This window comes from Microtus pennsylvanicus, chromosome 4 (genome assembly GCF_037038515.1).
Source record: "Microtus pennsylvanicus isolate mMicPen1 chromosome 4, mMicPen1.hap1, whole genome shotgun sequence".
NCBI classification, from domain to species: domain Eukaryota; kingdom Metazoa; phylum Chordata; class Mammalia; order Rodentia; family Cricetidae; genus Microtus; species Microtus pennsylvanicus.
The window spans coordinates 58,023,750-58,050,897 of NC_134582.1; the positions used below are offsets into that span (position 1 = coordinate 58,023,750).

Sequence of the window (27,148 nt, forward strand, 5' to 3'; positions counted from 1 at the left end):
AGCTACAGTTACAAACATGTACATACACATACATGCAGAACACATTTATGTCACATTGAGGGAGTATAATGCACATAATTTTTTGTTTCCTATTTACTAGTGAACTACCCACATTTAACACAAACATTTTCTTTTTGTGCTATGAGATTATTAAAGCACAGAATATATGTAAGATGTGTGCTTCTCTATTTTATCCTTATATTAATGCACGCATTCATGCATAGTACATTTCTGCTTCATCTGAAAGCAGGGTAGAAGACCCTCGTTTTACCATAATAATAGTGCTTTTGGTAATAGAAAATTTCTGGAGTTCAAAACTTATGTATCCCTAAACAACAAAACATCAGAAAAAATAGGGGCCATTTTCTTCAAAATCATTGTTAGAGACACCAATTACCTCGTTTTGTGTTTAAAATAAGCTTATTTATTGATTTATTTGTACGTAGCTGCATAAGCCGTGTGTAGGTGTGTGTATGAGAGGGGTCCATGTGCCTACTTGAGGGTGGGGAGGCCAGAAGGAAGCATCCTCCATCACTGCTCCCTGCTTGTCCTTCTGGGGCTCATAGTTTCTTGGCTAGGCTTGAGGCCAGCAAGCCCCAGTGACCCTCCTCCGTTTGCAGGGAAGCCCAGCTTGTCAAGTAGGTGCTGGGATCTGAACTCTGGTCTACATGATTGCAGAGCAAGTGATCCTAACTGCTGAGTCATCTCTCCAGCCTCCTGTTATGTGTTTTAATGTAATACACGAGTATAGAACTAGTGAAAGTCTCATTTGCTTATATAATTGTCAGATTTATATATCTGGAATTTTCTTCAGATTAAAGTCTTTTATGCAAGACTGTGTGACACTAGAGCTGTGTGCCAGCGAAGGCTTCCCATAGCCATGGACTCATTCGGCCTTGAAACCCCTATGCTGAAATTAATTCCAGGCAAAGAAGGAAGATTAACACACTTTATGTCGATTAGGAAAAAATTAAGCAGCCTCAGCCTTTGTCTCCTGCCTCTTAGTACCACTCAAATCGATCCAAAAGAAAATTAAGTTGGATTTTGAACATTAAGTCCTAGTGTGTCAAAGATTAGTCTAATTAATTTTTAGATGACAATTTTTAATTAGCTGCATGCAGGCACAACACACATTCTATTGAAATCTCCTGGTAAAATATGACCTTCAAATCTTGCTCAGAGTTTCTGTTTCTTCATTGGACAGAGAAGTCCACAGCATACTTTGAAGAGATTATTAGTTCTACAATTTGACCTAGTATAGCTGTGTTTTGATTTTCCCATTGGGTTACTATCAAAACAATTAGAAGGGAAGGGAAAGGAAGGAAGGGAAAAAGGCAGTCATAAAACTGGTTATAGTTGTGTAAAGCAAAAATGAAAATAAAATTGTTTCATTATGCATTTTATCCATTCCAGTAGTGGCATCAATGGAGGACAGAAGGAGAAGGAAGCAGATGCTCACAGGCAGTCTGGGATGCTTCCTGAAAATACTCTGAATGAAGACTGTGCTGAGCACGTGGGATTCTATGTAGCTGTAAACATTTCTGAGACTGTGCTGAGCACATGGCATTCCATGTAGCTGTAAACATTTCTCTTTGTTAACCACATCGAACTCAACCACAAAGCCCATCCTCCTAAAATAGCACGTGTGCACAAATCAGTTATTTGATGCAACTTTTGTTGCTGGAAAACCAGATTCTCATGAATGTATATCTGGAGTCCTCAGGAGAAAGAGAGCCTCGCACAGAATATGAGTAGGTGTTTTCTTAGACAAGGAACTGCTTCTTTTGTCGAAGGCACAGGATGAAAGAGCATTAATTCTTAAATTCTGCTCAGCTCTTGCCCTTCAGAAGTATATTTCTGGCTGGACTAATAGCCTGTGTGTACCACATGCCTCAGTCTCTCATCTAGTGGAAAACAGGGCCTGAGTTATCATTTCCATGTGATTCAGAGGAAACCATTCCTTTTCAAAAATGAAGAGTAAAATTTTCCCTACATTTATAAAAGAGTTTCACAAAAATCATTGCTGTCATTATCAATGTATTTTATTCTAAATAAAAATTTATAAATAAAATAGCTACATAGAAGTTAATATATAAACAGTCATAATTATATACACATAATTACAGTGATATTTTGTTTATGATCTAACAAATTAATCTCTTCTGAAGATCAGAGTGCAAAGCTAGCCACACTAGTTAGCTACAAAAGCCATGCAGTAGTGGTGCATGTCTTTAATCCCAGCACTGGAGAGGAATGTAAAGCAGGATGAGACAGGAACTCACTCTCTTCCTTACAATCTAAGGATCTGGTAGAGATAAGAGCTCTCTAGTGGCTGGCTGCTTCGCTTCTCTGATCTTCAGGCAAGTTTTATTTATTAGATAATAAACAAAATATCACTATGCATGATATAATACATATATATGATTTATATGATGTGTAAATATTGTTATATACATAGTATAGTACTAAGGCAAATATTTTTCAAAACAAAAATTCAAGGAGAGGTATAAAACAATTCTCTGTAGCTGGAAATCTCCTAAATGTCTGGGTTAATGGAAACTGCAGGACATTTCTTTCCTCAAGAAGTATGAAGAAATGTGAGTTGTGAAATGAATTCCACAGGCTCATGTGTTTGGGGAGATTGTTTGGGGGGGCCTTTAGAAGGTAGAGCTTTGTTAGCGGAAATGGATTGCTGAGCTCTGGCCCACTTACTGCCTGCATCCTGACTGTGGAGGCAAACTAACTAGCAGGCTTCCCACTCCTTCTGCCATGCTCTCCCTGCTATGGTGGAATAATTCCCTCAAGCTATGAGACACAATAAGCCCTTTACCCTTTACATGTTTTTTTTTTTCCTCCTCTGGTATTTGATCACAACAATCTGGAAAGGAACTCAGAACAAAGCATTTTCACAGCCTTTTAGGAAGCTCGTTTATTTTATGAATAAGTTTTGCTCTTTGACAGTTTCATGCAAGCGTATACTACACTATACCAGCCCATCTCTCTCCAACCCGGTAGACCCTCTCTCTTCAAAACAAATCTCCTTCTCTTATTAAAGACTTCCTCTGTGTTTAACTAGGGCTGTCGGTGTGACCCTGGGTTGAGGGCCATCCATTGATTTTGATATAATATTCATAGAAACTCAGTAACAGATTATTTCTTGAGTTAGTCATAGTATGAAACCTAAAAGCAGCTAAAGACCTCTGAATAATTCATTCATTACATGAAAATCCATAGTGGATGATATAGTTTGTATAGAGTTTTAGTGTGTGTATGATTATATAAGATCATATATTTGTCATTTGGAAAATATTGGTTCTCTCAGCACTACAAATATTCCAAATGCTGACATGGTTCATTTTCAACAATAAAAATTATTGTTGTTAATATAATCATCCCTTTCATCAGAAAAGCATTTCCAAAATGAATTGGGAAACTGTCAAGCTTATAGCAGCAGATACAAGTTTCCCCAAAACTTCTAATATTTACTGAAAGTTTGAATTTTATTATTGTCAGAATATTTTCATTTAATTATTCCCCTGAAGTATTAAGGTTATTTCAATTATTTCCAATGAAGTATTTGTCAGATTTCCATATTTGAATAATCATAGTTAGTCAGCCAGTTGGTCTTTCAAGGAAGCATGTTTTTCTGTAAGAGGAGTCTGACATAATACACACCACAACAATTACACTTGAGGACATTGATGGCACTTCAACATACAGCAACATATTACATGCATGCTTTGCATTTCCTCACAATTACCAAACGATGTGCATCAAGGTTGCAAGATTTGATAAGACATTGTTATTTTTTTGTTGTTGTTTGTTTTTTCCCTATCTATATTTGATGAAGTAAATAATATAGTGACTACAAGTAGAGGCTGTGACACATTAATTTTCAATATGGTTTCAAAATTTTCACTTACTAGGGCTTTTATGTGATCAAGACAATGTCCACATACAAAAGGAAAATACTGGGTTACGTTATTATTAAAATACTCAATCAACCCTAGAAGACTCTTGGAGACTTCATTTAGAAAAACATTACTTTAGAAGGAAGGGGCATATGTGGATGGCTGGAAGGTAGCTCTGAGGTAGGACAGAGGTACTCACTGGTGACTCTTCTCTCATTGATTTAATCTCTATTAAATTTTGGACAAGTGGCTTATACCCCAGTTCCCACATTTTTACTATCACACCTCTAAACCAGACTTTTTTTTCTCTGAATTTTCAGTTTCCAAAGATTAAAAGAATCATATGGTACTGTTAACTGTGATCCCTGGTATCTATACTATCACTTGTTGAGATGAAGATACGATTTTGTGATTATCAGCTTTATTATCAGATTAAGAGTAGAGATGAAAGTCAGCTATTGGGATTTGCTTATTTGACCCAGACCCAAATTTGCATTTGACATTTCCTCTGTAAGTATCAGAACCATGAGGACACTTTTGTCCCCTGCTGCGCTGCATGCAAACTTGACACTTTGGCCCTTGTTTGTTGGGTTTACAAACCCGTGTGTAGGCAGTCATGAGCGTTTTCTTAGATAAAGCTAGTAACAACACACGAAATACTGAATTTTATGGCTCTCTTAGTCTCCTAACCCAAATCTACTGTCTGTCACATCAGGTTTAAAAAGCAGAAATTATCAGGGGGAAGGGGCGTGAATCTATAGCCAGATAGGTAGATGACAGAGAGCCCCAGCCATCTCTTTTATTTAAGGCTAAAAACAAACTCTCTAGAAATGTCTTCTCTGAAATATTGCTACCAGGAGAAGCAGATTCTTAAAGCATGTGCTGAGCTGGGATGCAGGGCCAGCAGTTCCTCAAACCAGCTGGAAGGTACGTGCCAAGTTCTAAGTAAGCAGATGGATTCAGTGCCAATGATCAACTTACACACCAAGTAGTGCACTATCTGTTAACTTGATCCCCATTTTAAGTATTCAATGGTATCTAAGCACTTACTAATTAATGGAGAGGATCTTAGATCCTTTGTTACAAAGTTTAATTTCAATAAAATATTTTTAGTGTGGTAGAAATGAGATAAACTTCTCAGGTTTCAAAAACTAAATTGAACTTATGTTAGTTCAGTAATACAGTAATATAGAGATCCTGATAGCTTTTTTCATTGGGATACCCTTGTCATCTTAGATCACCGTCCCAAGTATTATATACTTGTAGCTCAAATATCAACATTCAAGGATCATTTCCATTGTATATTCATTTCTTTGATGTTTTGCCCTCCTGGACACTGTAGGGTAATTTAATGAAGCAAGAATGTTGGCTATCTTTTATTTTGAAAACAGTTTTTGAGTTGAGAGCATGTTAGCAGAAACAACCAGAGAGTGTGGATATTGTTACAAGGTCGGCTTTTCAGATGCAGGAGGTGGCCATCCTTGGCATTCTGTCAAATGGTTACCATGGGCATCATGGCCACCTGGGGTCATGAGTCAGTGACTCTGATAACACTGATCACTTGATACATGGCAAAACACAAACACACTTTTTGAAAACAGCAGAAGGAGGTACTTGCTTTCATTTTCCACATTTATTTAGAAGGAACTATACAGATTATCAATAGCTACATTTGAATTTTGTGCATGCATTTGTATATGTGTATGCATTTGTTTGAATTATAAACATCATTAAAATACTTATACACAAGGATTTCTTCTGTAAAATGAAACATATGCAGTTGAGGAGCCAAAATGTCAGAAGGTAGAATACCACATGAAACAATGCTGTGGTAAGAGCTAGACATGACCTAGGGAGATGAACCCACAGCTCCTCGCTAGCTGAAATGGGACCAGCTTTAATTGAGATTTCGTCTCTTGTGAAGTCTTATCTGATCTCACAGATGCAGTGTTGAACAAGATCTACTGTCATTGATAGCTCTGAAAATCCTGTATATGTTGAAATGGTATGTTTGACATACTAGACTAAATAAAGAACATTATTTAAATTAATTTCACCTATTTCTTTTTAGTTGTTTAAAACGTGGCTTCTAGAAAGTCTTAGACCATATAGCTCACATTTTATCTTCAGCAGTTGTGCTTTAGAAGGCATTAGATTTCATCATTGTGCTTATTAACACACACACACACACACACACACACACACACACACACCATGAATGTGGGCATAGATTAAGAAGAACAGCCATAATAGTGAGCCCTGAAGGTTGGTGAGATGACTCTATAGGTACAAGTGTTGTCACCTAAGCCTAATGGCCTGTGTTCAACCTCTGGAACTCATGGTCGAGGTAAACATTGATCCCAGAAAATTGTCCTCTGAACTCCACATGCATGCCATAGTCTACACATGGCATCCTTTCCCCTTTCTATATCTGTCTCAAAAAACAATAAATTAAATTAAAATGAAAAATAATAGTGGGTGCTAAAATACTTATAAGGCTTCAGCATTACTTAGCCTCTAAGCCACAGAAGATTGCAGTGCCATCTGCATTGGGAACACCACCGTGAACTGCCTGCCAATAGACCTCAGCTCGAGGTCACAGCATGAAGGAGCATGCCCTACAGCCCATTTCATTTTAACCACTTTCCAAAGAAGCCAACGGTGCTGTTTGGGTTCTAATAACTGCCTTTCTTCTTCCTGCACTTAGAAAAGAATGCAGTGTGCTTTGTGGAAATGGCTTGGTGATGCTCGCTTGGCTCCCCAGGTCTGTTTTAGACGTGGGTACTTGAGAAAGGTTTGTCTATGTTGATTAAGGCCACTATGCACTCACAGCTAAATATCGGGCCTAGTGAGACACTTCAGAAAAGTCAAGTCTATACCTGATTGGTTGCTTAAATCAGCAGTCATAATTTCCAGACTTGCTCCATCGTGCTGTTTTGAGTAGCACGTGTCACTGCTACTCAGTCATAGTCCTGACTCTCTTTAGTGTCCAGAGGTCCCCAGCTGCCTTCTCACTACTGCCCAGCTCCTGTCCCATGTTGCAAGTCCCAAGTTTTCCAGCTTTAGTTTGGTCCTAGAACTCCTTCACTCAGTTTCCTCATCCTCTTCAACATGTACCTTGAGGACTTGGGAGTCATGAAGGAAAAAAAGGAGTCAGTTTGAGGCTCCAAGGTCATCTACCTCCTGTCCTTAAATTTCTTTCATTTATTTTAATATTAATTCTTGATCTTAATTACCATGAGCAGGGGCAAAAGACAAATAACTAGGCAGAGGTGTCATTCTTGTTAGAGAATTCAATTTTTTAAAAAAGTAGCAGAGTGCACGGCTCCTTCCATATCTGGAAGGAGGAGGGAATTCCCCAAGATGTTCATTCAGATCCACGCACTGTCTCCACTCTGTCACAGACAAATAGCATCGTTGTAGCCTTTAGATCCAGAGACTACCCCATGGTCTCTTGGGAGACTTGTTGGAGAACAGCCCATCTCTCTGCTACAGTCCTGGTCCCCCTCCAAACAGAGTGACATGAGAAAGTTACTACATCCGCTTGAGGTTATGAGAACATGTCTTTTTTTTAAAAAATTAACTGGCTAATATCAAAGGTTTGTCAAATTTTTATCATTTTTTTATTAAAACATCACAAGTAGCATAATATAAACATTTATATAAAGTACCAATGTCAATAAAAATACTTTTCCCCCTCTTATGGTAATCAATTTAGGGTCCTTTCCGTTTTGACATTGAAAAGAAAATTTACTGACTTATATTACATTTATTTTTTAAAAGATTTTCTAAATAAAAACATTTTTAAAAATTAATTTATTTTCCATCCCAGCCACAGTTTATCTTCCTTTTTCTTCTCTCAGTCCTTTCCCCATACCCCTGAATCCACTCCTCCTTCATTTCTGCTCAGGAGATGGTGGGTCTCACATGGATATCAGCAAAACATGGCATATCAAGTTATTGTAAGACTAAGCACCTCTCCAAATATTATGGCAGTACAAGATGACCCAGTATGAAGGGTAGGGTCCCAAAAGCTAATGAAAGAATCAGAGACTAAGTAAAAAATTTAAAGACAGGTCATATAGTGCAGGTTTGCTTGGGATTTCTTACATAACCCAGGCTGCTCTAGAACCTGTGGTTCTCCCAAATTAACCTCTGACATTCTAAGACAACAAGTGTATATGACTGTGACTATTTAAATTAATGACAAATATTTCTTAGTAATAAAAAAGTGTTCATATCTGGAAAATACAGCTAAGGCAGATTTACAGTGTTTGTACAATAATGCCCCTAAATAGCTGATTTCAGTGCTGGGATTAAAATAATATTGAGTAGAGCCTTGCAAATATGGAAGGATCATGTGGAATATACTTGGCTTCATTCCACTATATTTTAAGAAAACTGTGTTATAGCACTGTTTAAAAATAGATTTTTAAAAACAACTATTAGACTTTTATTGAAATGTAACACACATAAAATTCCTGTATACGCTAAGATTTTACATACTAAGAACAAGACTCCCTTGGACAAAACAAACAGAAACTACACGGTTGAAGGCCTTGCTACCTGGAAGATTCAAGGTAGCTGATGGGGCTTGGATGAGACTAGTAGAAGAGTGGAAAGTGAGCATCACTGGTCCCTGAGCTTGACATTCAGGAAGGGGTTTGTGGTCATTGGCTGCTCCTCTCTAGCCTCGTAGCAATGGCTGCTTTCAAGAGAAGAGGACCCATAATGTATCTCTTAGGCATTTTTCAATAAGGAAAGCCCTATTCTTAATCCAAACTGCCCTATCGTTGCTGGCTTAACCAGGATGAATAACTTCAACAAATGACAGACTGTACCCCACAAAGTCTTTCAATCTGTGCTGGTGCCTAGCATTTAGTAATACTAAAAGGGGAAGTAAAATCATGACTGAAATATGTCATGAGATAAAAGAAACAAGGACAGGCATCTGCATGAAAGGAACTTAAAAATTGTAGGAATTTTCTAATGACAGAAGCCTATGATAAGAGAATTACTTCTAAGAACAAACCAGATATCTAATCCTGTAGCAAGAGAAGGCATTGACAAATGTAACTCACATGTGTGCATGCTTCTAAGTGCAAACACACATACGTGTGTGCATGCAAAGTCACCTAATTTGGTCATTCAAAGTCTAAAAGGTAAGAACTGACAAGTTTGAGAATAAGGACAAATGAAACTATTGATTTCTTTGTATAGTTAAGCACTGATTATTTTTGTCAATATCCCCTGTTACAGCAAGGTTGTAAGATTCTCTTCGCACTCCAACAGAATAAAAGTTTGCTTGTGTGTGTATGCATGCATTCTATATGTGTAAGTGCTTATGAGCGTACATTTACGTGGAGGTGAGAGGAGAGGGCAGCCTTGAGGCCATTTCTTAGGCGCCATCCACCTTTGTTTATTTTGGGGACCTACTCTGATTGGCCTGGAATTTGGAGAGTAGGCTAAGCTGGTTTGTCATCAAGCCCCAGAGATCCTCCTGCCTCCACCTCTACGGCATTCCATAAATGCCATGATTATAAGCACTTATCTTTGATTTCTCCTGCATACATCCAGTTCTTTTTTGGGGGGGGGAGAAAGAAATCAAAGTATTTGTAGATCATATGATAATATACATGTGTGACCCTAAAATTCCCACCAGGAAACTCTTACAGCTAAAAAACACTTTCAGCAAATTAACTGGATACAAAATTATCTCAAAAAAATCAATAATCTTCCTATGTATGAAAGGCCAAACAGACTAAGAAACAAATAAGTCCATAGGATGCCTGTCCCTTTCTGAATGGAGATGGAGAAGGAGTAGATGGGAAGGTAGACAGGTGGGAAAGGGGAGGGGTTGGGAGGAGAGGATGGAGGGGAAACTGATTGGTATATAAAATAAATGAAAACGCTAACTAAAAAAAATAAAATAAAGAAACAAAAGGAAAAGAGATGTTCACAATAGCCTCAAATAATATAAATATCTTAAGATAACTCTAAACACACAAGCGAAAGACTTGTATGATTAAAAACTTTAAGACACTGAAAAAGAAATTGAAGAAGATATCAAAAGATGAAAGACTCTTATATGCTCATGAATCAGTAGGATTTTTTTAAAAAAATATGGAACGCTTCATGAATCTGCATGTCATCCTTGTGCAGGGGCCGTGCTAATCTTCTCTGTATCGTTCCAATTTTAGTATATGTGAATTGATATACTATTACTGATAAGTGGTAAACTGGCAGAGAATGGATCATTTAGTTTGAACAGTGAACTTTGTATATTTGTGCAAAGGTATTTGTCTACACAGTTTTGAAAGCTGTAAAACTTCTGGCTATAATTACACTGGCTGGAGTAGAGCCTGTATCATTTCAGGCTGGAGGATCTGGGAGGGGGTAAAGAGAGCCTAGAGACTGGAATGATTTTCACTAAACCTGGGTGATATTCATCTTCCCCCTGCACCAAAGTGACAATAGATTATGCTATGTTGAAAATAAGTTCCAAAGTCTGTGTGCAGATTCAGAATATGGTGCTATTTGAAATTAGCTTTCACAATCCAACATTGTTTCATATAGGGTGAAAAGTTCTTTGGTGAGTACCCTGGGGAGTCGAGACAGGACAGTATGGGTGACCCAGAGCATAAAGGCCAGCCTGATGTGGGATTCCCCCCTGTATGCTGTGAATACCATTGGTTAATAAAGAAGCTGTTTTGGGCCCATGATAGGGTAGAGTAGCGCTAGGCAGGGTGGGGGGGAACTAAACTGAATGCTGGGAGAAAGGAGGTGGAGTCAGAGAGAAGCTATGTAGCTCCACAAGAGACACACGCCAGAACTTTACCCCATAAGCCACAGCTACATGGCAATACATAGATTAATGGAGATGGCCTAATTTAGGATATAAGAGTTAGCCAGAAATACGCTTAAGCTATTGACCAAACATTATTGCAAATAATATGGTTTCTGTATGATTGTTTTTGGGCTGAGCTGTTGGGAAAAAATAAAAAAAAATCTCCCACTACTACATCAGTCTGTTATTTCATTCCTTTAGATGTGTTTGCTCATCTTTAACTCTGATTTCTTTGAGTGGTCTGGAATTTTCATATAGATAATGAATGCACTGTGCCCAGTATACAAGCATCACCCAAATGCTGGCAATTGTTCTAAGAATACCAGTTGGGTAAGAGATAGGAAGTAAATAAATAAAAGTGAAGTCCTTTCTAAAGTGAAAAACCCCTTCCTTTTGACCAGGTTCTATCATACCAGTTATTTGAAAACATCAGTGAGCCCCTAGGAGACTGGCTGGGATGAGAAAACCAAAGCAGGGGGCCAGATGCTTTATGGGGAAACCAACCTGTAAATAAACCCATGGCTCCTTGTGAACTCCTTATCCTCCCAGCACTTCCTCTTGAAGAATACTCTGAATGTTGGCTTCAGCAATTGTCTGCCATGGACAAGAGAGAAGACCCCTCCAATAGTTCATTTGACGCCTAGCAGGTTTATCAGCTGAGCTCCCCTGGGTGTAGGGCAGCGGCCACAGCAGAAGAATACATATGGAAGACACAGACTATCGCTTCCCATTCTACAACCCCTGGTATTTCAGTATGATTCCTCTGTGGTCTTCAAAACACCGTCACTGGAAGTGGCTTTTCCTTGTCCTTCATATAGATCAGGATACAGTGGGGAGGGTTAAGCCGCTAGTATCCTGGTCACTGTGGAGGCAATTAGGATTCAACTCTAAAACTTACTATGAAATATAGAACCTGCTGGAAGCAAGAAGAGCATGGCTAGGAAATGCAGGCACAATTAGTGAAATTACTGGCTATAAATTCAGACAGAGAACTGTAAAAGCAAGGTGAAGAAGAGGCGGGGAAAGAGGGAGAGGGAGAGGGAGCTGAAGGACCATAGAGGGAGGGAGGGAAAAGGAGGGTCTTGCTGTTACCATCGACTGGTAAAAGTCTACTCCATTTTCTTAGACTTGCCATGATTACAATGAAATGTTAAACTCACGATTAAACACACCTCTGAGCTATGGCAGAGAGCATGCTGCACTAGGTCCTTGGACTCCTCACTCTGGACTAATGCAAGCCTTTTTTTTTCTGCATTCTCCAGTGTCAGCTGTTCTTTTATTTTGATTCCCTATAATTTATTACATTTCTGGCTAATCCCGGGAATCCCGTAAGAACTAGTGACTTTTAAGAGAAATTGTATTAGATCCGAGTTTAACGACTTTGAAACAAGTGGTCTAGTTGATTTGTCTTGCCAACGGGGGCTCATTAAGAATGTCCTAACTAAGGGGACTCTCATGCAGTTACATATTACATTTAGTATTGGAATACTTATTAGTTATTTCGAGCTTCTAGACTGAGGTGTGAACAGAACCCCTGCTGAAAACAAGTGGGACTGGCTCTCAGTCTTTAGAACAGAGTACAGCTAGGCTCAAACCCTTGCAAGAACAGAGCTACCAGGCATTGTACAGATGACGGTATCTGTCACCCACTGCACGTTAAGAGGAGGCAGAAATGCAGAGGAGCTTATGTCAGGGGAGGCATCAGCAGGTCTTCCCAGCAGCTAGGGTGCATGGCATCATGTATTTTGCAAGGCAATAACCATTGTAGACGGAATACACGAACAGATTTTGGAGAAGACACTGACCAGTAAATGCATTCTGGATTTGATAACAGGAATTGGAGACAGCGAATGAGCACACTCTTGGTAGGAGATATAAGGAAATAATTGCCAAGCGGTTTAGGCCTATGCATGTAGACCACAGCTAAGATGGAATGATTCTGGATTGGTGAAGAGAAGGCATCAATGATCCCAGAGATGACTGCAGGACAAAGTCCTCTCAGCTTTGACACCTCTGGACGTCCCTGTTTCTTCCTCCTTTCCACCCCTCTGGAGTCTCTGCCAGTTCATCAGTGAATAGCCTTTCCTCTCACCTCCTCACACTACCCAGGCCTTTTCTTCCGGTGGTGATCTCTCTGCTTTTGTCTTTCTCCAGTCCTTCTTTCTAGCCAAGCCCGATTCATCTTTCGGTGCCAATGGTAACATCACTCTTGCAAAAAGACCACTGGATGTGCTGTGCCTCTTTTTACTGTGTTATTTTTTCATCCTGCAGGTTTCTTTTGCATCATGTAGTAATCACCTAAATATTACCAGTCTTCCTGGCTTATGGAAGATCTTTGAAGTCAGAGACCTTGTCTATCTGTTGCTGCATTCCCACTATCCACCCCAGCATTGGGGATATTCATAGCTAAATAAGTGAAACAGATTGGATGAGTATTAGACACTAACCAGACTAATGACTTCAAACTGGGTATTATGGAAGAAGGTATGAAGCTTATGTAAAAGGTGATTGCAGACTAACTTCTAGAAGCTGATCATAGATGCAAAAGGTGCACCTTGGCTTCATGAGAGGATGTTGTAATAGTGTCACGAGGAGAAGATTTGAAATAATAATAAACACTCAAATGACTTAGGATTCTTAGGCTTATAATAAATTACTAGTATGCATTATGATTTAGAGGCAAATTCTTATCTTATGGTAAGAAAACTACTCTGCTGGCATATCTCCTTCAGCTACTTTACTAGAGAAAATACCATTTCAGCAGAACTGAGGATCTGACTCTACACATTGGTTTTCTGTTCTTAAGGGACATAAGAATGGACACAGAGTAACTGCCATCAGGGCCTGGGATGGTGTCTTCAAGACCAGGAAAGGTTCATTCCATTCTAGAAAAATGAACAGCAAAATCACAGGCTAAGAAACTGAATTTTCATTCTATTTTGAGGTAGAGATACTGGATACAAGTCTAAAGATGACTAAGAGTGTCTAAAAGGGACACGATCTAATTACCATCATTGCTATAAAAAGATCATGTTCCAAGGGGAAAAGCAGGCTCAAGGCAGGTGTGGGAAGGCCACAAAAGGGAAGCGCACTCTTGCTCCTGAGCCTCTTTCTTGAGCTGATCCACATAGCTGGTACTTGCCCCTTGTTATAGAAGGCACGCCTGACTCTTTGGATGTTTTAAAAGGTCCTTCTTTAATTTTTGGCCGTAAGTCTGGATGCTTATAAGGCGAAGGCTTTCTCTTCAGTAATACTGTTTTCAGGAAGTGGGTATTTGATCCTCTGGGCCAGTTGCCTGAAAGCGGTGTGACACAGATCGCTGCAGTGACCTCTTAAAGGCAAAGGCACCTGCCATTTGACTCTGGAGTCCTTCTGCACACGTGACTTTATTCAGAGGTCTTGGGCTCTTCTTAGTTTCTTTTTTAAAAGGTTTATTTCTGGTTTTAGTTGTGTGTATGTGTGTATGGGATGTTGGCAGAGGTTAGGACAGGGTACCAGGCCAGATCACTTAGAGCTGGAATCCCAGGTGGTTGTGAACTGTACAGCGTGGGTTCCGGGAATAGCATCTGGGCCCACAGGTAGAGCAGAAGCCACCTGCTGAGTCATTTCTCCAGTCCCAATGGCCCCCTTTTATAGCCCTGTGACAAGTGTCCAGTTGGAGTTAAGTAAAATATGCAAATACATGCCCAGAATGGTAAAAGTAACATTGAAATTTGTCTTCAGACTAATGCCATGTTTATATCATACCCTACTTCAAGATACAGAGTGAATTCAGTTCGACAAAGGGAGTTTAAGATTTCCTCATATCCTATGTGTTGGACAAGAGACAGCATAATATTGAAGTGAGAAGACTGTGTGACTAAAGAGAACTGGGAGGAAAAACAGAATTGTAAAGATTCCTGAAAAAGAATTTAAATCAGAATGCAATAAAAATTAATCTGGGGTATACAAGAAAGGAAAAAGAAGGAGCATCCTAATAGTCAAGAATTAGAAAGGTAAGATTGTAAGCATAAGCTATTTATAAAAAATAATAAAAAACATTTTATAAAAATCTTTATTTCTACAGTATTTTTTTCTCTATAGTGTAACAGGCAATTAAAGAATTTTCTCTACTCTTTTGTAGCTAAAATAGTGCATTTGAGGTGAAAATTATTCACATAAACTATTTAAAATTGGAACAACATTTAACACATGTAAATGTCTTTGGCAGAGAGTCCCGGAAATTAGGCTCTATCTTTAGGAGAATGAGGGAAGGAACATGCCGGAACCATTGCTTTGGCCACAACTTTACCATCCCTCCAGGAAAGCTGCCAGATCTTCGCAGCATGTGGACCTGTGAGAAGCAGCTCCACTCGTCTCTGAGCTCAGGATATTCTTTCACCCAAATGAGCATACCCTCTTAAGAGCTAATAAGTAGATAGAAGTAACACTTACCCTGGGGAGTCATGATGCTGTCTGCTTTCTGGATAGTAAAAACAAACAGAAAGATCCACCAGTGAAGGACAGGAAGAGGGGGCAGAGCAGAATGGAGGTGGGAGCCTATCCAGAGAAACCCCATCAGAGCGTGAATCAGAACTGGGCAGGGCATTGGCTTCAGGGATGACTTCAACAATGGAACACTTTATGGATCGCTTCCTAAACTTAAAGCAGAGAACTAAGCAGAATCAATAAGACCATGTCCTCAAGATATAAAGATGGTCCAAACTTAGCTTTTATGAATATATTTTTAAATGTTTGAAAAATATATGTGTCTCTATGTGGTTGCACATAATTGCAGGTGTCCAGAGAGGCCAGTATAGGGTGTTGGCTGCCCTGGGGCTGGAGACCGCTGTGAGCCACAAAGTAGGTGCTGGTGACTAAACTGCTTCCTTTGCAGGGACAGTACTTTCTCTTAACTGCTGTGACATCTCTCCAGTCTCAAAAGTACATTATTAAAGATGAAATTTTAACAAAATATTTTAAAGGCAGTTTTGAAGACATTTGCCTCCACTCTAATCATGAATTTATATAATTTACTTTAGTTAATATTATTTATAGGATAAATAAATAATATTTTAGTCAAGTTTTAATATTTTAGATAAGTTTTCACATAGTCCAGGCTGACCTTGAACTTACTATTTAGCTGACATGAAGTTGTATGTAGCCGACATTATGGTGAGCTGATTTTGGGGCCTCTACCTTCCAAGTGCTGTACTTACAGGTGTAAATTATGTCCAGCCCTAATTCATTTCTTTTAGCAAAGAAAAAGGGAAACAAATCAAGACAGTAGCTCCAATAGGAATGTCTAATGCCCAGCAGTTGCGCTAATCCGGAATGGGGATGCGGCTTCCCAAAGGATCCGGAAGAAGCAATGTTCGTTGTCTTGACAGGTCGGCAGCATCTACACTTGGAAGAACAGTGAGTGGAACGAGAAGCCCTAAAGCCGCATGAGCATGCATATGCGTGCCTCTCCCCACTCTCCGGGTCTACACCGTCTGTTTCAAAGCCCTGCCTGCCTGGCTATCACTTTGCTGCTCCCCTTCCCCCCTCCACACTGTACTAGTCACCTCACTTGGATATTTAAAATGGTTTCCTGAGTAGTCTCTCCACCTTCACTCAGTTCCCAGTTCAACCCCTTCTTCACATAAAGCTGGTGCTGGAGGAAAACACGACCCCATTGCCCTTCCTTTCTTTTTTGCTTTTTATCGGTTTCCCACTTGTGCCTTTAGAGAAAACTGAGAGGCCACATTGGTCATCTAAGTCCTTGCCGGCTCTGCTAGCTTCCTTCCCGTCATCGGCACTCAGACCCCCAGTATCCCTGCAACACTGACTTTTGTATGCTCCTTATGTGCCAAGCTAAACCCAGCACACCCTTTGCTATGTTGTTCTGTCCTGAAAACTTGCCCATCATGCACCTCTTCTCTTTGCTAGCTCAGCTCCCATCTTAAGCCTCAGGATTTATTGTCAGAAAGATTTTCCCTTGCTTCAAGCTAGCTTAAATTCCCTTACTATTGTGTTCATGAAATTGATTCCCTGTCTCCAGACTCATGCATTCATGTAGGCCTGGACCTCAGTAATACGGTCGAGGATCTAGTAGGCGCCAGTCAATTGTTCTAAGACAGAAAGGCCCAGCCAAGCTCTCATGTGACTTACATTAGACTCCATGTGCAATGAATGATCTATTTATCCATATATCTGTTTAGTAGAGTCCTTTCTTTGGGGGGGGGGGTGAGCTCTATCAGACTTAGGTACAAAGTTAGAATCTGATCAGTTTTCTAAGTGCTTTAGTGACCAAAGTAATTGTAGAAACCAGTCCCAAACGCGTTGGTGTTTTCCCCGCTTTAGAAATAAGTGAATTAGCAGGATTAGAAGGACCACTGGCTCTCTTCCTCTCATTTTCCTGGCTCCCATGCAGTAAGACTTTTGATACATTTCTAGTCAAAGGACAGTGCATACAGGTGGTAGCAGCCGTCTCTATACCTGGCCCTCTAGAAGCTTCCATATATGCTCACTGTAATTTCGTCTTTAGATTTTGGACTAGAAACAAAGGACTCTGGACTCCTAGAAGATGGGAAAATTCTAAAAGGAAAGGGCCCTTGTTGCTGTTATTGCATGGAGAAGCACCTCCTGCTGGTCAGGGATAACTTGGCTTTGGGAGGAAACACACCCTATTACCTGCAATCTTTCATTCATGTGGATTAGCTAAGGTTGGAATTTAAGGATACAAACCACAGAGGCACAATGCCATCCCATTTTGTATTCTATGTGTATTTCTGCAAAGGGGACTAAGTACAGCTCATCTTACCGTCACATTTGGTCTATAAAAGTCAAATATATTTAATCCTAGTAGAATTCTGTGACCTTTCAATCATTAACTTTATTAACTGCAAGTGGAGATTTGTAGAGAACAATAGACAGTTTAAATGCACGGACCAAGCTTTAAAAAAAATTGTTTTTACGAAATGATAACTGATGATATAACGCTTTCAAAATAGAAGCAATTTAAAATATGCATCTTAATCCAAACAACAAAAACCTGTGGGAAATCAGGTTGTGTAAAAGTTGAAACTGCTATTAATAATCCTCTAGTCAATGTATGGCATTTACCTAATACCTAAGAGTGACTATGGGCATTATATAACTAACACTAGATAGAAAATAAAACTTTATCCCTAATAATATATAAAATATGACATAATTTCTTATTGTTTATGTGAGCTATATCCTTCTAATTTTAAAAATATAAAATTTAAACTGCTCATCTAAAAGCAAGTTTATTGGTAATTCTAGAAGCCATCATTTAAGAGTATTACAGATCTAACAGTAATTCAAGTAATGTGCAATTTTCAGTGTGAACATTTATCATCTAATGAAGAATTTTATATCATTATTTGAGTCATTATGAAGAACCCATTACAACAACCTTTTAACATAAGAATTAAAGGTTATGGGTTGCTGAGAAAGCAGGAAGTAGAATCAGACATGACCTAAAATTCTCAACCACACTAATGTGATGTCACATAGTTACAGTCCTAGGACTCTGTGGACCTGCTGAAGACTCTGAATTCAAGGAAAGTCTGGGCTACATCATGAGATCCTGTTTGAAAATGACACCAAACAAACAAACAAACAAACAAAAAACAACCCAAATCCACAAGAACCAAAAACTCAACCCTCGAAGAACTGTCAGCTAAGTAAATACATATATCATTTACTGAGGAAAAAAACAGACCATATGATTCTTTTAAAAGCAAAAATAGGAAGCAGGGGTTTCTTTTTCCAGCTAATTTTTAATATTTAGCTGAAACTAATAGAGTATGTGATTGAAATTTTCCTAGAAAAAATAATGAACAAATCAGATACAATTCTTCACAAAATGACCACAGGAATAGGACATAAGTAAATGATATAAATCAGATTTTAAAGTCAACAGAGATGAGGAAGCATTTGGAGTGTTTTTGATCTCCCACTCTTAGAGTTTTCTCCTATAGGGCCTTTCAGAAAATACCGGGAAATAAAAGAGACCCCCATTTTCATCTATAACATCTTCTGGATATTGCTTTCTCAGAGCTCATTTCTTGTGTTATAATAATTTTGTCATCTTCCTACATATCTACTACAGATACATCATTTGATACCCATTGAGGTTTAATCCCCCGTATCTACATCTAGAGATACATATGAGTAGATTTTAACATGAATCAGCATATATAGAATTGAGAGAGTCTGCTCTATTATTGAATTTAATATCTTTATTTAATTCAGAGCCTAAATCTTCATATTCCCCATGTCAACAGTAACTCTCAATTTCTTGCTTCCATTCTAGGGTAAGATTAATAGCACTTTCCAGACTTTGGCAATACCATGTACATGCTCAAAGACCTATACACACATTTTGTTAGTAGTCATGAGCATTACTGTAGTGGCTGTATCCAGGTCACTATAGCATCAGGCATTGAGGAAAATTAAATCATTCATTCAACTAAGATCTCCACACAGTGTAAAAATATGTCAACATCTTCCACAATCATAATCTAGAAACTATAGACCAGTTTTATAAAAATTATTCTTCTTAGCATAACAATGTGAATGTTATGTTAAAAAAATTTATGGAAGAAATAAGCTTGAGAAATTTGGGCAAGGACAGTATTCTCTTCCAGTGTCAAAGTGATAAAAGTTAATACGCTGGATTGTAACCTCAGCACTGTGTACAAAGAACTTCTAAAGGGCAACAATTAAAAGAAAAAAATGCCACTTTGAAAACACAGTCAAATGCATAGTATACATTAAACTATGCTCTTGGGTCCAAGGGACACTGGAAGGAATGTGACGAGTTGTTTAGAGTATTACGCCCTTTTGTATTTACTGAAATAAAGAGCTCCTTGTGTGAAGGGCTAAGCCTTCTGGCAAGCGCCAGGAACACTGGAAACGGCGCTGCCAGATACATTTTATATCCATATTAGGCTGAAGACCAAAGACCGGGTGAAATGGAATGAAAATCGTGATGTCCTCTGCTGATTCTGAAGTGAGGCACTAACTTGTGTATTTCTGGACTATTCCTGATGGTTGCAAGTATACATCTACAGTGACTAAACAGATCTGAGCTCAAAAATAAATCCAGAGATGCTTAAGTGACTACAAAAATCCTTCAGAGCCATTTGCTTCCCTTGTAGGATTTGGAAGACGCTGGAAAATCTGTAGTCCAGACAGCCCTTTGAACTGATGGTCATGTTTCATCTACGGTCTTTAGAAAATCATTTCAAAATTTCACTTTAACTTGAGTGTGTGTGTGTGTGTGTGCGTGGTGAATGTGCGTAAGTGTGTAGATGGTACTCTCAGAGGTCAAAGGTGTCAAATTTCCCCTAAGCTGAAGTTACAGAGCTGCCTCAGTGGGTAATGGGAGCTAACTTTGGGTGCCCTATTAGTGCATTAAGCACTCTTAAGCCCCGAGCCATCGCCAGCACTTCCGTTATTTTATTAGTTATGGTATAAGTTTATTCTCTCAATACTTCAGATAACAAAGTTACAAATTGTCAAAATAACTAGCACTTACAAAAAGATCCTTTTAATAGTGATAACCCCCCATGCTCCACACGGCTTTGTGGGCGTTTTAGCCCCCTCTCCTTTATTTCTTTAGAGGTTTCATCTCTGTGTAGACATCATCAGAGATTACTAGCAATTCCAGAGTGAGTAGAACAATTGGATACAGGCTAGGATCTGGCAAAGGGAGCCTGAAACGACTTCCTCTGATGGAGTTTGGCTTCTTTGTGGATTTAAAATATCTGTTTTCCCCCTGTCCTCTTATCCGCCATAATCAGATTGGCCATGGGGAGAGGCAGACAATTGGGGGAGAGCATCTGAACGCACACTGAAGAGGCAGGCGCCAAGGCTCCTGCTTAGAGTGGAGAAGCGGCGAGCTGGCAATTCGGCTCTGGGGGACAGAAGCTGACTTTTTTTTTAAAGGTTTACTTTTGTTACTTTTGAATTATGTGTGTATCTATGTACAGGTAGGTGCACATGAGTGCAGGGGTTCATAGAGTTCAGAAGAGGCTATTGGTTCCCCGAGAGCTGGTGTTCCAGGCGATCATAAGCTGCCTGACACAGATGCTGGTACCGGGAACTAAGTTCTGATCCTCTATAAGAGGAGCGAGTTCACTTAACCACTGGGCCAACACTCCAGCCCCACCAACTGATTTTGTTTTACAGGTATTGGAAGAGAACACTTAAGAATGTTTGTGGATTCAACAAATTATGCAATTACAGAACATTCAATGTGAATACAATTATATTATGATTTAATATTGGCAATTAGCTTTAAACAGTGGAGCAAAGAAGAAAGTTAAGAATTTTATCACAGTTTAGTTCCCTTTGTGGTATTGGGGAATGGATTCTCTAGGGCCTTGCACAAGTTAGGTTACTACAGAGCTGCATGCTTGGCCTTAATCCTGTTTCTTTTTTATAATGTAATAAAAATTATGCTTAAAGACAAAAATGATATGCAATTCAGATTCTTTGACCTATAGCCTAGACAATGAAATTGTGGAAATGAGTGATTTGGGGGCCAACATTTCAGTTTAATATACTTTTGAAGGTTCTTTGCAAAGAAATAAAAATAAATATATTTTCTTAAAGACATACCATTTGTGGGAATGAAGATAAATAAGAATCAAATTAAGCAGCACATAGCTTAGGTGTCTTTCATCATATTGTATTTGAGATTAAGGAACTGGAGAGATGCCACTGCCCATCGAGAGCCATCCTTGTAGATTCCCATCATACTTTAAGAACATAGGAATACAAGCACATATATTTTAATGAATTCTAACATTAAATTTAAAACTGGAAAAACATATTCTCCTAATGTTAAACCTTCAAAGTAGGTGGGTACATGATTTATCAACGTAAGCAAAAACAAGAGTTCTGGCACCAGTGGTTGCAAGCAGAGATGCCCGGAGTCACTGAGATGATGATAAACTTTGAACTCTATATTGGTGTTCACATTCCCTTTGCTCACTAAAGACTGACCATGTCCCCAGATGAGAAGAATGCTGCCAGAAATAGTCACCAATCATGGCTCTAGCTGAACTTAATACCCAGGGATGTTTTGAAACAGACTGTACTGAACTATGGCACACTACTTAAGGCATGGGTTCCAGGTGAGTGATGACAAGCTAGGAACAGGGTGGTGCTGTGACATTTCTGGGAGGGTGGAAGCTCTGTGGATAAAGCTACTTAGCATGCAGTCAAGAAATATGATTCCCCAGGAAAGCCTGCCTGGAGCGAAGGGAAGCTGTGTTCCGAGTTCCCTCCTCTGAGGCAGTAAGACTGTAGACTCAAATAGCATTCAAGCAGAGGCCAGGGAAAAGGCTTGGTAGGTGAAGACCCTTGCCACACAAGCCTGTGGGTTAAGTTTTATACCCAGAATCTGTGTCGAGGTGGAAGGAGAGAACTGACTCCACAGAGTTGTCCTCTGATCTCCGCACACAAGCTGTGACATCCCCAACCCAACATGTAACAAATATAGATATGTTTTATAAAAGTGCTCTAAGTAGTAAAGAAATGCTTGTCATCAAATCAGAAGCCTTTCTCTTGACCTGTAGAATCCCAACATAGAGGACAAGGGTCGGTTGAGTGGGGACTCTCACCTTTGATTTGGGCAACTTCTAAGGTCCCATTGTCAGTCCTGAGTGTATTCATTCTTGTCATAGGGATATATTTGATTCTGCTACAGATGCACCAAGTTCCCAGAATGCTTCAGTGGCCTGCAACAAACTACATCAACCCATACATATTGTTTGAGACACAGCTACTAACAAGAGTTCTGGAGATGCTATGATCGTACACAATAACATCCCCAGGAAGAATATTAATACCTCTTTAGATGGGTGAAAGTTTGCCAGAATGTTGTTCAGTTGGATTCTTTGGCAGGGATTATTTTTTAATTCTCCCATTATAAAGATGAATAAGTTACTCTGTGGTATAATTTGCTATGTCTCTATTATACAACACTGTCCTTTCATTCTGAATCTTCTTTCTACTATTGCTCTCCAAACTAAAGTCACAAATCAAATTACTTATGCTAAAACACAGAACCAAATTAAAAGCGCTTGGTTACCTGGGCCATAGTGTCCAGATGCAATGACATCTGATGGAAGGGAGAGAGTTTGGTCAAGGGGTTGGTTGGCTTCTTCCAGTAAAGTCTTCTGCTATAAGTGGGAGGATTGGATAGGCTAACTTTTCATACTGTTGTTCTCAGAAATGGCCAAGATTGCTGTGGTCACATGCATTAAGGAATACCATGTGAAAGGGCAGAGAGCAATTTAGTCAGGTTTCAGTGAGCATTGGCAAAGGCCAAAAACAATAAGTGGAAGAATTTTCTAACATTCAAAAATATCTCTTCTATCATATATTGCTCTGTTAAGTTCTATGGTGAGTTCCCAGTATCGGAGAGGACAGTTTCCAGTATTTGATTATACCAAAGATTTTATTTGATCAACTAGTGGGCAAGGCAATGTTTAATAAATAGTATTAGATATAACACAATGAATCATTATAGTTATTTTCAGGCACAGAAGTTGTTGAGTCCTTAGCAGGCAGTTAAAGTCATCCTCACTGTTACTCTGAGCTTGCACTCTGTATTCTATAACTTCTATACATTTTCTACATGTGCATTGATCTTCATGTTGAGTTTTACTAATCATGACAGTCAGTGTCTTTTACCATATGAGATATTCAGTTATTGGTGAAACCTTTGTCTTCGGCGAACAAATACACAATTTGATATGACTAATAAAATGTCAACGCTCTTCTTAAAAAAAATCAGAAGAAGCCAAACCAAGCAACAGTAACAATAAAACCAAACAAGCCTCCTTAAAAGGATATGTGATATAGGAAGTCTTTCTGTATATGTGTTGCTTTTATTAGTTAATGAATAAAGAAATTGTCTTGACCTGTGATAGGGTAGAGTAGAGCTAGGCAAGGAAAACGAAACTGAATGCTGGGGGAAAGAAGGCAGAGTCAAGAGAAGCCAATGTAGCCCCACCAGAGACAGATGCCACTGGATGGAACTTTACCCAGTATGCCACAGCCTCATGGCAATACACAGACTAAAGGAGATGGGTTAATTTAAGATATGAGTTAGCCAGAAATATGCTTAAGCTATTGGCCAAATATTATTGCAAATTTTCTGTGTGGTTATTTTATGAGTCTAGGTGGCCAGGAAATGAACAAGCATTTCATTCATTCCTACAACAGATATGTCCTCTTTATATGATGAAAATGATTTAGAAGTCAACAGAAAAACAGAAACAAACCAGAAAAATAGTAGAAACAGAGAAACGGAGAAAAACAAAACAAAATAAAAAACCACAAGGAAAGAAAACCCAAAACAACTCCTCTGTTTTAATATCTGGTGCAAAAATAGAGAACCGTCCTTTTTAGGCTAGGTGAGGTTAAAGACTGGAGGGACCCTCTGTTCTGGGAGGTGAGAGCAGGTGGGCAAAGCATGGTGTCTAATAAGCAAGTTTATAACATTGGCCGGAGCATCACAGGGTGGGAATCTGCATCTAGCTTGTGGCCAGTTTGGAGCAGTATTTGATACATGTTTATAGGATGAAGAAGAAGTGTTTGCACTGGCAGTGAAGGTCCTCCTTGATGACACTAAATTTTACAGGCAAAGTGATAGTCCCCAGTAGAACAGGAAAGGAGGGGAAGTAAGACAGAGACCAGCTGCTGGATCGGATACCAGTACAGGACAAAACCAGGATGAATGATATATTAACACAAAAATGTATACAATAATTGGTATATCATTAAAATAAAATTGCAAATCTATCCATAGATGTATTTCTGCTTGAGACTGCCAAAGACAACGGGAGGCTGGATTAAGATGGGGAGTCATTCAGGGAAGCCAGCCAAAGAACCACACAGCTGTTACTGGTAGAAGGAATGGGACAATCTTCAAGGTACAAAGAGGAGGAAGCTGCTGATCACACAATACTGATAATACAGCAATAGAAAAGGGACTATTATCTCTGATTGTCCAACTGTAGGTTAACACTCATTTCCGAGAACTTGATCTCAGCAGAGATCTGCACAGAAGGCTTTTAATGGAACTTTAAAAAAACACAATTATGGTATTTTAATCCACTGGATCAGGCAGAAAAAAATATCTATACTACTGTCCTAATCCCAACCCCACAAATCCCAGGGAAATAGGCCAAATAATAAAGAAAAGACATGATCAATTGCATTGTAACCATATTCGGAAAGGTCAATGATTTTCCTTACTTTGCACAACTAACATATACTAATTAAAAAAAAAAGTGTTAGTTAGGACTGCAGGGGAGACAGCAACCGAGGTGCTGAGAGGCAAGTCAGAGAGGAAATTAATACTGACTTCTTCTTCGCCATATGCCAGGCATTCTATTAAGTGTTTCATATCCATGATCTCATTTAATTCCTCAGGATCCTTTTCAGCTGGAGGAGACTAAGTGAGCAGCTAATCCAAGGGCAGCTAGCCTTTGAGGGTGGGCTGAGCTGCTGAGACCTGCCCGGTCATGCCAGTGTTCACTCGGTACTTAAGGGAAGATCCTGGGGCCAAAAGTGACTGTGACCAACTCACAGTAAAAGACTCTGATGTAGGCACCATTTTTTGCTGTAAATATATGAGCTTAGTACTCTGCTCTCAACATTTGAGCAATCCGGTGAACTGCTCCTACTCTGATGGAAACTTACTAAACCATTCTCAACTTCTGCTTTCTTCTCTCCGGCTGCCAACAGGGGACACTGAATGTACACCCCACACAATTGTCTGAATGTGGCTTTCATTAGCCATTATATGCTGACTCTGTGGCATCAGAAGTTTTTTAAATTAATTAATTAATTTTATATCCCCAACATAGCCTCCTCTCTCTCCTCTTTTCCCACTTTCTCTCCCCTTTCCTCCACCCCATTACAACACCCTCCATATTCACTCAGAAAAGGGCAGGCCTCCCATGGGTATCAGAAAGGGAAGACGTATCAAGCTGCTGTAAGACCCGTCACCTCCTGTATTCAGACTGGGGAAGGTAACCCAGCATGTGGAATAGGTTCCCAAGAGCCAGCCTAAGAGCTAGGGACAGATCTGTGCCCATTGCCAGGAGTTCCACAAATAGACCAAGCCACACAATGTCACATATATGCGGTCCTGTGCAGCCTCCCTGGTTGTTGGTTCAGACTCTTGAGCTCCCATGAGCCAGGTTAGCCATTTCTGTGGGTTTTCCTCCAATGACCATTACGCCCTTGGCTCCTATGATTCCTTCTTCTGCTGGACTTCTCAGCAGGACTCTCCAATGTCCTTGACCTAATGTTTGGCTATGGGTCTCTGAACCTGCCTCTATCAGTCATTGGATAAAGGTTCTCTGACAACCAGGGTAGTTATCAATCTGGATCAAAGCATGGCCAGCTCAGGCTCTGCTTCCACTACTGCCAGGAGTCTTAGTTGGGGCCATCCTTATAGACTTCTGAAAGTTTCCCTTACATCAGGCTTCTACCCAACTTGGTAAAGCCCCTCTTTTCAGTCATCTCTCAGTACTCTTCCCCTCCATCAGAAGTTGTATGTTTATTTGTTTTATGAACTCAAATAATTCAAGTTCAATATTCCTGAGGAAGAACTGTGCCTGTGCCCATCACAATGGGTAGAGACCACAGTCAGCAGGGTGTAGCTGGGTGGGGCTTCTCTGAGAGCTAGGATTTGGGGCTGTTTAAATATTCAGTCTAGTACTATCTGAGAGCCAAGTGTAATGCATGCTCAGTAAATATTTTTGCCATATTTACACAATGTCATGGCTTGAACATGACTTGAGGCCTTCCTGGACCAACAGTATCAGCACACATACGAACTCACAGAGACAGTGGCAGCATGCACAGGGCCTGCTTGTCTAAGCCAAATAAGGTCTCTGCGCTGAGAGGGGGAGCAGACAGAAGCTCCTGTCCCTAGCCCAGAAGCTGTCTCCAACTGACAATTGCTTATGAAGGAAGAATTAGTTTTCTCTCATGGAGTCTCACTGGGCATACAAACCACACTGAAGGATCAACCCCACGCTCAGCAGTAGATGGCTAATATAAAACAAACTTAGTGGTACTTTTGGAGGTTTTTTTTGTCTCACAATGTTTTGTTTGGGATTTATTTTTCTTTCCCTTGGAGAGCTTTTGTTTATTTTTCAGGCTTCCCAATTTTGTCTTTTTTAAAAAATATTATTTTATTTTATTACTTAAAAAATTATCAATCCAAATTCCCACTTTCTTCCCTCCTCCCACTTTCCTCCCACTCCCTCCACAACCTTTGCCCCACCCCCTCCAATCTTAAGAGAGGGCAAGGCATCTTGCTCTGTGGGAAGTTCAAGGCCCTCCCCTCCTACATCCAGGCTGA

The 27,148-nt window shown here is 39.6% G+C and overlaps 1 protein-coding gene and 1 non-coding gene across 24 annotated transcripts in view; both read right to left on the minus strand.

Moving 5' to 3' along the window:
• Dtna (dystrobrevin alpha) overlaps positions 1-27,148 on the minus strand; it is a 367,583-nt gene that overhangs the window by 208,237 nt on the left and 132,198 nt on the right. The window lies entirely within an intron of this gene.
• LOC142849149 (U6 spliceosomal RNA) lies at positions 10,029-10,136 on the minus strand. The gene has a single exon (XR_012910545.1). It is a non-coding gene; the product is annotated as a U6 spliceosomal RNA (small nuclear RNA).